Source organism: Gymnoscopelus braueri (genome assembly GCF_963280865.1).
Source record: "Gymnoscopelus braueri genome assembly, chromosome: 14".
Classification (NCBI taxonomy): Eukaryota; Metazoa; Chordata; class Actinopteri; order Myctophiformes; family Myctophidae; genus Gymnoscopelus; species Gymnoscopelus braueri.
This window is the reverse complement of record NC_137619.1, coordinates 6237047-6249370: the sequence shown is the minus strand read 5'-3', so window position 1 is coordinate 6249370 and position 12324 is coordinate 6237047.

Genomic DNA, 12324 nt, shown 5'->3' with positions numbered 1-12324 from the left:
GATTCTCTTAACCCATGCATTCAATATGGGAACGTATCTGTGTCATATTTTATACTTTGACTATTCAAAAATGGGAGATCTACAAGCTCATACAGCACTACGAGCTTATAGATTTGCTATTTTTGAAAAATCTTGAACATTTTGTGCAAATCTATTTTTGGGAAACAACATTTTTAAACCCAATCAGGCAACAAAAATGCTAGTTATGATTTTGTGCGATATGTTTAAAAGTTTGGACTACCACCAAAGAGACTACTGCAATGGGGAGTTTATTCCATGGTTTGGGAGACAGTACGCCTCTGGTGGTCAACGCCTCTGGTGTTTTTTTTTAAAGCGAAACATTTGTAACACAAACCTTCTCTTCTGGGGGTCCCTGGCACAAACTCTTTTCAGATGGGGGTCGACGGCCAAACATAATATCAATTTTAGGTGTCCTTTACCCTTAAAAGTTTGAGAACCACTGCTCTACACTAGGATTATGCCAGAACACTACACCAATGTTGATTTCGTCGACTAAAACTATGACGAAAAATGTTGGTCGACTACCTTTTTTCACTGACGAAAACTAAATAAAAACTAAGCTATGATGACTAAAACTAAGACTAAATGTATTGACAATTTCATCAACAAATAAAAACTAGATTAAAATGTTAGTGAGGGACGAGTGGAGAAGCGATCCAGTAGAACTAAAAGACAAGTCATTTTATGTTTGGTTGCCCTCGGGTGCTGCGCTCTGAAAGTTCACTGAGGGCAACTTTCAGAAAGTTCACTGAGCACAACGCGCCGCACTGCGACGCGTTGTGAGCTTGTAGATCGGCTATTTTCAGCATGCAACCAAGATACAAAACTAATGATAAATGATAAAACTAATGGAATTTGATCCAAAAGACTATGACCAAAACTGAATAAAAATTTGTTGTGAAAATCAAGACTGCTTATGCAACAACACTGGTGGTCACAACGGTGCACTCTACACCAGGCTTATACAACAACTAACATACAATACATTTAAGTCAATAAAGTGTACATGTGAGTCACATACCGTAAAATGCTCTCAAAGTGTAATTCCACATTAACCCAAATTGTAGAGGATTTAAACTCCAATCGAATCCTTCCAGGCGTCTAATTCTGATTGGGAAACATTCTATAGCACATTCAATCTACACACAATGTAGATCAGCTTGTCAAGGATGTTTTATAACCGTAATAATCATAATGTGTTGGAGAATGACCTTGACCTTCTAATGCCCAGCTAATCACCAGCCACTAGTCTTAATTACTTATTATACATTCACTCACTGCCACACATCTGTGGTGCAAGAACTACTCCCATTAATATTATTATTTACTTGAGTAAAAGTAGTAATAAAAAAATACTCACAAGTTCAAAATGGTTTTTTTAAATTGTTTCAAAATAGCCGATCTACAAGCTCACAATGCGTCGCATCGCGACACATTGTGAGCTTGTAGATCGGCTATTTTCAAATGGCCGAAATCTATCTAGGGCAGACTTTTTTTTTTTTTTTACTTACATTTTTATCCCACGATTTTGTAACCCTATTTTTTACACCCAGTGCCAATTGTCTATGTAATCCTGGGCACTACCTTCCCTCTGCCAACCTAGGGAGGCCAGGGCCGAGCTCATGCCTCCTTCAATGCATGAGAGCCAACTGACCTTCTTGTCACCTGACAGGGGAGAGTTTCCCTGGTTGGACGTAGCGCGTGGAAGGAACACGTTATTCCAACCAGTTCCCTTCCCCTCCATCAGGCGCCCCGGCTGGCCAGGGGGAGGCAGTATAGTGACCAGGATTACTACATGTTTTTGTGAGGGTACCTACCCTATGAGACACGGGGAGAACATGCAAACTCCACACAGAAAGGCCCTTTCGCCAACCCCACCTAGGGTGTGGGCACTGATGACGCGGAGGAGAGAACACGCCCACAGCGTCCCCTGCGGGAATCGAACCCAGGACCTTCTAGCTGTGAGGCGACAGCGCTACCGACTACAGGCGCCACCGTGCCCCCTTATATAGGGGGGTCCTTGACATGGAAAAGTTTGAGAGACACTTATATTATAGCAACATACGTTTTCTCAAAAAAACTATTAAGATTTAGAAGACATTTGTAGAATACCCCAGAAGCAAAGATTTGAGTTCGCTTTAATAAATATATATATTAAAAAATGTGCACAAATTGTCATGATTTTTCCAAAAATAGCAGATCTACAAGCTCATGCACAATGAGCTTGTAGATCTTAAAATGACACAGATGCGTTCCCCGGTCTTAATGGATTAACAGTTTGACCAAAAAAAAATCACAGAGGTACAGATCCATACAAAAGGATGCTTAAAGGATTAAACCCAAGAAAGCACTATGCCTCGTTTCCATTGGGGTCCTGTGTATTCAATTCATGGGAAAATAAATGTACATACTCAAGTCAAAGTACCTCGGACTTGTACTTCAAGTACAGCACTCGAGTACATTTACTTAGTTACTTTCCACCACCAGTAATGGACCTTAAACCTTTTAAAGACGCAGCTATTCACCAACCGCTAATTACTTTTTCTCCTTTCATTAAAAACATTCAAAACGGCCACAGATTATTATGCATGAATCACATGAATTGCTTTAATCACGAGTTATAATGAACCTTCTCTGAGGTCTTTGTCAGCGCTGGTTCTGATGTCTTTGCATATTATCATATCATATTATATTATTTCATATTGTCCATGTCAGGCAAAAACCTTGTATCTTCTCCATACTAAAACTTAAGTTTTTTTTGTAAATGAATGCCCTACTAATTTTCACTGAATAGTGAAAATAGCAGATCTACAAGAGCTTGTAGATCGGCTATTTTCACTATTTTATTTTAACCCATTCATTCCGGGAACGCATCTGTGTCATTTTAACATTTCTTTGGCTAATCAAAAATAGCAGATCTACAAGCTCGTGGCGCGGCACTCGAGCTTGTAGATCTGTTTTTTTTATTTTTTTTTATGTGTGCAAATCTTTGAATATATATATTTTTAAAGCGAACATTTGTAACTAAAATCTTTGCTTCTCAAATCGATATGATTTTGGTGGTCCTTGACATGAAAAAGTTTGAGCACCACTGATTATAGCAAGATACGTATTTTTTTCTTCAGAAAACTGTTGGGTTTCAGAAGACATTTCGATGGCCAAAATGCAAAACCTCCTATCTGAAAAATTAACATTGTTGGGAAAATGAAAAAGAAAACTACAAAATGTTGTATCTTTTTTGCACAATGGTATTTTTTTATGATACCCATCACATAATTCACTGTTTCTGGATTTCTGGATTATATTACAATATTATATGTTAATTACACTGATATCATATTGCAAATGCAGATAGGAGGTTTTTCCCCACTTTTCCTGGATAATTCTGCAGATAGGAGCTTTTGCACCGTGATGTTAAGTGATTGCATAACTAAATAATGATAAATAGTACAGGCTGTAAATACATACATTTACAGCTGCAAACAGTTGCATCAGTGGTGTGGTCTAGGTTTGTTTTCTGAGGTATACAATAATCATTCCCTGCACGAGATGCGTGTGGTCGTGGGTATACGCTAGCGCATTTTCAATGGATGAAATGGTTAGTAGACTGTATACGCTTTTTTCCAAAAACAACAACAATTAGGTGGACTACAAAACAACTGGCCCAGGCACCCCTCGACATAATCCCCCCTATACCCTCAACTCCAACACCTGAAATACCCCCCCACTCCCACAACCCCCATTCCCCCCAACCAGCACAACACACCCCCCAAACCCCACCCACCCAAACCCTCACGCCCTCCAACTCCCGTAACTCATACAACTGGATCACCAACCTTGTGTCCGGTGTGGACAGTGGAATAGTATGTAAGATCATTGAATGTCTTAAAGAGCCTATAAGCAAGGAGGAAAGACGGATGCCTTGACCATAGAATCACCACAGCCAGGGAGGAGATGAGAGCAGCACACAGGGACTTTGTCGCTGACCAAAAAGGAGAGGGTCTGAGGGAGAAATATAAGCAGAGGAAGGAGGAGCTATATCAAGTGTATGCAACTGGAACAACGGGAGCTGACCCAAAAGATCAGGGACATTAAAGAGGTGCATGTTAACCAGAAACATGGCAAGAGCTGGAAGCTCATCAATGACATTTCTGGCAGAAGCTCTTCTCAGACTTCCAAGATCTGGGGAGAAAGCGCAGAGGAACGAGTTGAAACATGGTACCAGCACTTCAAAACACTCCTAGGAAATCCTCCTTCAACCGAAGAAGAGGATGATCCGAGGATGATCCTGTCTTCCATGACCTTCCCAAACCAGACGGTTCACCATGGATGAGTACCAGAGGGCCAAGGCTACTATCAAGTGAGGCAAGAGCTGCGGGGAAGATGGAGTGATAGCAGAGGTTCTGATGTATGTGCCCATAGACGAGGTGGTGTTGGATTGTATCAAGCACACACGTCTAGCAAGCTGCCGAAGCTGTGGAGCAAAATGATCATCGATCCAGTACCAAAGTCAGGCGAACTCACCAAGGCATTAGCCTGAGCTCACAAGTTGCCAAGACGGCTAACAGGAAGATCCTCAACCGGCTTAGACCCATCTTAGACCCTGTAATGAGAAACTCGGGCAGATACTGGTGCTGAGGAGGATACTGGAAGGAGTAAGGAGCGGAATCTTTCAGTGGTGATCACCTTCATGACTTCCAAAAGGCTTTTGGCACCATCCACCGGGGGAATCTGATGAACATTCTCCGGGCCTATGGAGTTCCTGAGAAGATGGTTCAGATGATGGAGACAAACTACTCGAGGCAGTCCAGGACTTCTAATAACCTGGGCCTGGACTGCTTCAATGGAACAGGACCTGAAGGTCCGGGGGGCACTTGACTGGAATGCCTTGCATGGGATGAGGAGAGTGTGGAAATCAGACATGGGAGAAGACCTCAAGAGGCGGCTGTTCGTATAGCTACAGTGGAGTCAGTACTGCTGTATGGGGCTGAGACATGGACCGTCACAGCACAACAGGAAAGGGCCTTGGATGGAGTCTACACAAGAATGCTATGAATGGCACTAGGAGTCACATGGACGGACCACATCAGAAATGTGGTCCTCTACAGGAACCTACCATGGGTCACAGACAAAGTCAGAGAGAGAAGGATGAGGCAGGGCACTGCGTCAGGGACCCATAACTAGTGGCAAGCAAACTAACACTATGAGAGCCAACCCAGGGCAAAGCCAGGAGAGACAAGAAGTGCACCACCTACGTAGATGCACGTCGGCGTAACAGCTTAGCCAACAATACTGTAGAGCTCAAGACCCTGATGCTAGATAGGAGAGTGTGGAGGGCAGCGATTCAGTAGTCCCAAGTTGGTGTTGGCTTGACCACACTCACACATCGCAAAGACCCTATATGATCCGGCCTAACTGACCCATCCCCCTCTCAACATAATCCCCCCCATACCCTCTACCCCCAACTCCACCACCTGCAATACTCCCCCACTCCCACAACCCCCACCCCACACCTCTCCACCTCCATAACTCAAAACCCCATCCCACTTCAGGGGTCCCGAGTTGGTGTTGGCTAGACCACACTCTCGCATCGCAAAGACCCTATCCTGTGTGATCCGGCCTAACTGACCTATGCCCCCCTCAACATAATCCCCCCCATACCCTATACCCCCCAACTCCACCTACTGCAATACTCCCCCATTCCCACAACCCCCCCCCCCAACTGCCAGCCCACACCTCTCCACCTCCCTAACTCAAAACCCCATCCCACTTCAGGAGTCCTGAGTTGGTGTTGGCTAGACCACACTTTCACATCACAAAGACCCTATCCTGTATGATCCGGCCTAACTGGCCTATGCCCCCCTCAACATAATCCCCCGCCCCCCATAACCTCTACCCCCCAACTCCACCACCTGCAATACTCCCCCACTCCCACAAACCCCATACCCCCCAACTGCCAGCCCACACCTCAGAACCCCCATAACTCAAAACCCCATCCCACCCGCAAATCCCACCCAACCCATTACCCCCACTCCCAGAACCCCCGGTCCCCATGCCCCCAACCAGCACACCACAACCCCCAAACTCCACCCACCCAAACCCTCATGCACCCCCCACCCCATACCCCCCTAACCACCACCCACACCCTATAACTCCAAACCCCATCCCACCCCCATACCCTCATACCCCCCAACCGACACACCACAATATTTTCACAGGGTTGTTGGCTGCCACGGTGTTCACGTGTGATTTTGATCTGCAATTAATAAAAAATCACGACAATGACGTTCACATTTAAGCAGCAATGACAACCTCTAACCACAAGTTCAAAATGTTCAATGCCAAAACCTCCTATCTATACCTAAAAATGACCTCCTATCTACATAGATGCACATAGGAGGTTTTTACCTAGAAATAGTTAGGCTTACAAACAAACATTATTTTTGTTAAATAATGCTTTTTGTATGCTCATTTTGAGATCAAGACATTCTACAGTACTGTATCAAGTATTACCATAACATTTTTTTTATCAACTCACACTCTTGGTATGATAAAAGTGTCACCACCTGACACTAATCATTAGCAATCAACAAGGCAATGCAATTAACTTGACAGAGTTACTAACAAATACTTAACTAGTAAGGGGGAAGACAGTTTTTTATTTTGAAAATAATAGATGACTACAAACTGAAAGACATTTAGACGGTCTACATAACATAGAATTCCCAAGTTTCAGCTCTGTCTGCTGCTCAACTAGTTTTGGTGCAGATAAGAGGTTTTGCGCTTCAACATTTTAGCACTAATTGGCACTGAACAAGATAGGAGGTTTTAGTCAAATGACTTTTTCTGACAAAATGAGGGGCGGGACTATCTTGCAGACAGACTGAGCATGTGCAGCATAGCCTATAGTCCTCATCCACAGTGAAATCCGAAAATCATGAAATTTGCACATAGGAGGTTTTGCATTTTGGCCATCGATTTGTAGAATCCCCCAGAAGCAAAGATTTGAGTTAAAAATGTTTGCTTTAAAAAATATATATATTCAAAGATGTGCACAAAATAGCAGATCTACAAGCTCATAGCACGGCACTTGGTGCCGTGCTATGAGCTTGTATATCTGCTATTTTTGAATAGCCAAAGAAATCTTAAAATGACACAGATGCGTTCCCGGTCTTCATGGGTTAAAAACATATATATAATAATAATACTTGTATATATTTTTTTATATAGGCTACAAGGTTTCCACTGGACAGCAACGATATCAGATTATGACCGGCGTTGTAATTAGTGGTTTGTCGCTGCGGCTCATTTGGACGTTCTTTGATTTCTTTGTGTGTTTTGGGCCTTTGTGAGATTAGCCACATGAATCCTAACCTCCCTATTCTAGGGGTTTAGTATTCAGTGGAAACATCCGATCTACACGCTGTAGAAATAACTGCTATGTATCATGGGAAATACAAACAAAACTGTGAAAACTTTTGGATTAAATATATATATATATATATATATATATATATATATATATATATATATATATATATATATATATATTATTATTTTATTTTTTTTAGATTGGAAAAAGCATTGAAATAGAGAAAAAAAAGCATTGAAATCAAATGTTTATTAAAATAATTCCTATGTAGATGTTAAAAACAACAGATCAACAGATGATGAAACTGGGTAAAATGGCATAAACCAGTTTCAACATGTGTCTTATCCAGGGCCGGATTAACCCTTCGTGGTGCCCGGTGCTATGACCCGTTTCGGTGCCCCCCGGGACCGTTTTGTCAGCAGGGGGGGTACACTTCACTGCCACGTTTCAGCGCTCCTTCAGTAGCCGCTGCTTCTAAATGTCGGCACTTTTCGGCGATGGTTTCTGTATTCTTTCACTTTCTCCCCGCCGTTTGGTGCCCCCCCCCCCCAAGATTAGTGCCCTGTGCTTCAGCACCTAAAGCCCTTCTGTTAATCCTGCAGTGGTTTTATCTCATTAGGGTAAATAATATAAGGTGATTCAAATCACACTTAATAAACCTTGCAGAGACAATAATAGATTCCTGAGGTCATATAGGAAATGGCCATGTTCTACTAAAACAGTGAAAAGAGAGGATAAAAGCATAAAGACAGGAAAGATCAATGATTTAAAATAGCTCATCTACACTCACAACTAAGCTCTAGAGTTGCCAACAAAACACATCAGATGCTACAGTATATCTGCTTGCCTGAGTCCGGTGGAGGTTCAAGGAGAAGAGCAGCTGAGTCTATCGTCTCCAGCAGTTGTGAGATCAGTCGGTGGGTGGCTAGCCAGGATATAGCTAGCTAGCTAGCGGGCCGTAAGCCGGAGCGTCGGTGGGGCGGCTTCAGTGCATCAGCGGAGAGAGCACCTGTTGCTAGCAAAGATGCTATAGGTAGAGAGAAGCTAGCAGGCTTCTCGTATGGTCAAGTCACTCAACGTCCCTGCATGGGGGCGGCCATTTTGGCTGAAGAGTTGACTTGGACGGATGAGAGAGCGCTGCTTTGCTAGATAGCAGGCTTGGCGTATAGGAGGTCCAGGTCTGGTGGACCAGACTTGTTGTGGAGAGAGAGCAGCGAGGGAAGAGGCACAGAGACCTTTATCACCTCCGTATGCAGAAGGAGGAGCCTCGCCTCTTATCCTCATGCATATACTGTAGGCAGGTGTTGAGAACAGATGATCCAGATACCAAAGAGCATCACATTTAAAAAAAGAATCATATATTTCAAAGTCACGGGGCATACTTGCACATATAGGCAGTTTTATTCACAATCCATTGTCAGTTTTGGCTTAATACCGAATGGCCATTGAGGAGAGGGTGTAAATTCCTTTGGGTCCCGTTATCTTCACCCCGTGTATATGTTAGTGGAGGGGGGGGGGGGCTTCCACCATCGATGGGTTCATAATTAGGCGATAAGGCTACAAACCCGACAGCAACGAGATCAGATGCAGTATATGACCGGCACTGTAATTAATGGCTTGTCGCTGTGGCTCATTTGGACGTTCTTGGATTCCTTTGTGTCTTTTGGGCTTTTGTCAGATTATCCACATGAATCCTAACCTCCCTATTCTGGGGTGAAAATTTGGTGAAAATAGCCGATCTACAAGCTTGCAATTTGTGAGCTTGTGTATATATATATATATATATATATGTATATAATTTTTCAGATGGGGGCGTCCGCAGCCAAATCAATTTGGGGGTCCTTGACATGAAAAAACTAAATGTCTGCAGATCTAGTGTGCAATATATGGTTGTCACAAAATCCCAAGGACACACCTGAACTTGTGTCACTGTCCAGTGGTTGACCGTTAAGCCAGGGCGCTGAAAGGTGACCTTTTCATTGTCCAGCCCACGGTGACAGGAGAGTGACATGGTGTCATCAATATGAAACGAGTGACCTGGAAGTGACAGGTCACCAGGTCACTGAGGACACAGAGAGAAGTGAACTTGATCTTCCTGACCAGACACCAGGGTCACAGTCATCCAGCTCTTGTGTCCGTTAGTCACAACCCAAAATAGCTGACCTACAAGCTCACAACGCACGCTCTCACGTCTGTTATGTGACCAAATGGAACCAAACGGGTCCATTTGGTGCCTGTCTGTAAACTCTCAGAGTTCTCTGTCTGGGTGGGAACCTCATTACATCCAATCCTGATACAGGATTCATATTCAAAAAGTAGCAAAAGTATCAGATCGATCAAGCTTGTCGATATGATACTTTTGATGCTTTTGTGTGATGCTTTCGTGTGATGCTGTAGTGTGATCAAGTAGGAACGTTCATTTACGGGAAAAATATGGAGATATGAGGTTTATGAGCAACAATATTATATTGTATGGTGTTGATCAATTGACCGATTGATCAAATGGACAGTGATGGAAAGCTGAGTGGTTCAACATGACTTGTTTCCTTTAGAGCTTGTGTTCTGCTATGACCTAGTTGTCTGTCTGTCTGTCTGTCTGTCTGTCTGTCTGTCTCTCCGACATTTGTGGTATGCGCCTTAACAGCTAGGCCATCGGCGCTCCTAGGGCGAGATTCTGTAGTTTGAGGGGGAAATTATGTTTCCAGCTTCACCCAGATGATTGCTGCTCAAGTGGTTAGACTTGAGCGGTGTGTGTGTGTGCGTGTAATAATAATAATAATACAAATATATTTTTTTAAATCCACAGTTTGGGGGCGGCCGAGCAGAAAGCCCGGTCGCCCATGGTACGTAGCTTGGTTTTGTGGGTTTTGAGGAGGTATGTGTTTGAAGAGCGGAGGTTGCGGGTCGAGGGTTGTAGGGAGACTAATTCCTTGAGGTAGGAAGGAGCGTTGCCGTGGATGCACTGATGTGTCAACAGGGATACGTTGTATTCGGTCCGGAAAGAAACGGTATAAGCCAGTGCGTGAACGGAGGATGGGTGTGATGTGGTCGTGTTTGCACATTCTCATCAGAATCCTAGCAGCGCTGTTCTGGATATACTGGAGGCTCTTGCTAGGGATCCTGATGAGAAGTGCGTTGCAGTAGTCCAACCTGGAGGAGACGAAGGCGTGGAGACTTTTCCTCTCTACTCTACTCATTCAGCTATGTCCTCTCTACTCTACTCATTCTGCTATGTCCTCTCTACTCTACTCATTCAGCATGTCCTCTCTACTCTACTCATTCAGCTATGTCCTCTCTACTCTACTCATTCAGCTATGTCCCCTCTACTCTACTCATTCAGCTATGTCCTCTCTACTCTACTCATTCAGCTATGTCCTCTCTACTCTACTCATTCAGCTATGTCCTCTCTACTCTACTCATTCAGCTATGTCCTCTCTACTCTACTCATTCAGCTATGTCCTCTCTACTCTACTCATTCAGCTATGTCCTCTCTACTCTACTCATTCAGCTATGTGTCCTTGAAGCCCACAGCCTAATGGATAATAAGCTTGGTTCTCAGAGGTGAGGTGGGTTTGTTTGTTTGTTATGAATAAGTCAAGACGACGTGAAACTCACACCTTCACTAGAACCACAATACAACCTGCTGCATGGTGTCTGCTTACCTATAGTACTGATACACTATATATAGTATAGACTAGTTCAGGGGTCTTCAAGGTTTTTCAGGCCAAGAACCGCTCAGCTGAGAGAGAGATGAAGCAGGGACCCCCTTAGGTGAGAGAGATGAAGCAGGGACCCCTTAGCTGAGAGAGAGATGAAGCAGGGACCCCCTTAGCTGAGAGAGAGGTGAAGCAGGGACCCCCTTAGCTGAGAGAGAGATGAAGCAGGGACCCCGTGTGTGTGTGTGTGTGTGTGTGTGTGTGTGTGTGTGTGTGTGTGTGTGTGTGTGTGTGTGTGTGTGTGTGTGTGTGTGTGTGCATTCGTGTGTGTGTGTGTGTGTGTGTGTGCGTGTGCGTGCGTGCGTGCGTGCGTGCGTGCGTGTGTGCATGCATGTGTGTGTTTTGAAATAACCAGCCTAAGCCCTAGCATGCACATTCTGCAGACAAACAGCAGATGGACTTGTATATCAGTGTGTGATGGAGCATGAGTCCTGCTCAGGGCCAAACCGGGATGAACGGCCACACAGGAGACACAAAGACACCCTGGAACGCATTGTCACGGTGGGGTGGAAAAAACACAACCTCCTTTATCAGACGCTCTTTATCCACAGCGACTTACAATAAACAAGGTAAACACATAGAAAGAGTGACTTACAATAAGCAGGTAAACACATAGAAAGAGTGACTTACAATAAACAAGGTAAACACATAGAAAGAGTGACTTACAATAAACAAGGTAAACACATAGAAAGAGTGACTTACAATAAACAAGGTAAACACATAGAAAGAGTGACTTACAATAAACAAGGTAAACACATAGAAAGAGTGACTTACAATAAACAAGGTAAACACATAGAAAGAGTGACTTACAATAAACAAGGTATAGAATTCATAGAGACAGTGTAGTGCCTCAGGAGACTATAGGATCCCAGGTAAACATTGAACCAGTGGTGGAAAAAGTACTCAGATGTGTTACTTAAAGGTAGGGTAAAGTGATTCTCTTTGGTTAAAATAAGTGTTAAATAGCTCTATATTGTGATAGTAATCATTGCTATAGAGTGTGTGTTCAGTAACAGGAGTCTCCATGTCTCTCCAGCTCTTCAATAAACAGAAAATGCATTTTCAATTCAGGATACCAATTTTATCCAATCAGGATAGAGAACTCAGTCAGGATACAGATTAAACAAGTGGAATTGGAAGTGATGACACAAAGAAATGACTGGAACGCTATGAAAATTAAAGCTGATAAATGGGCACTCTCTCCTGATTGGCTGA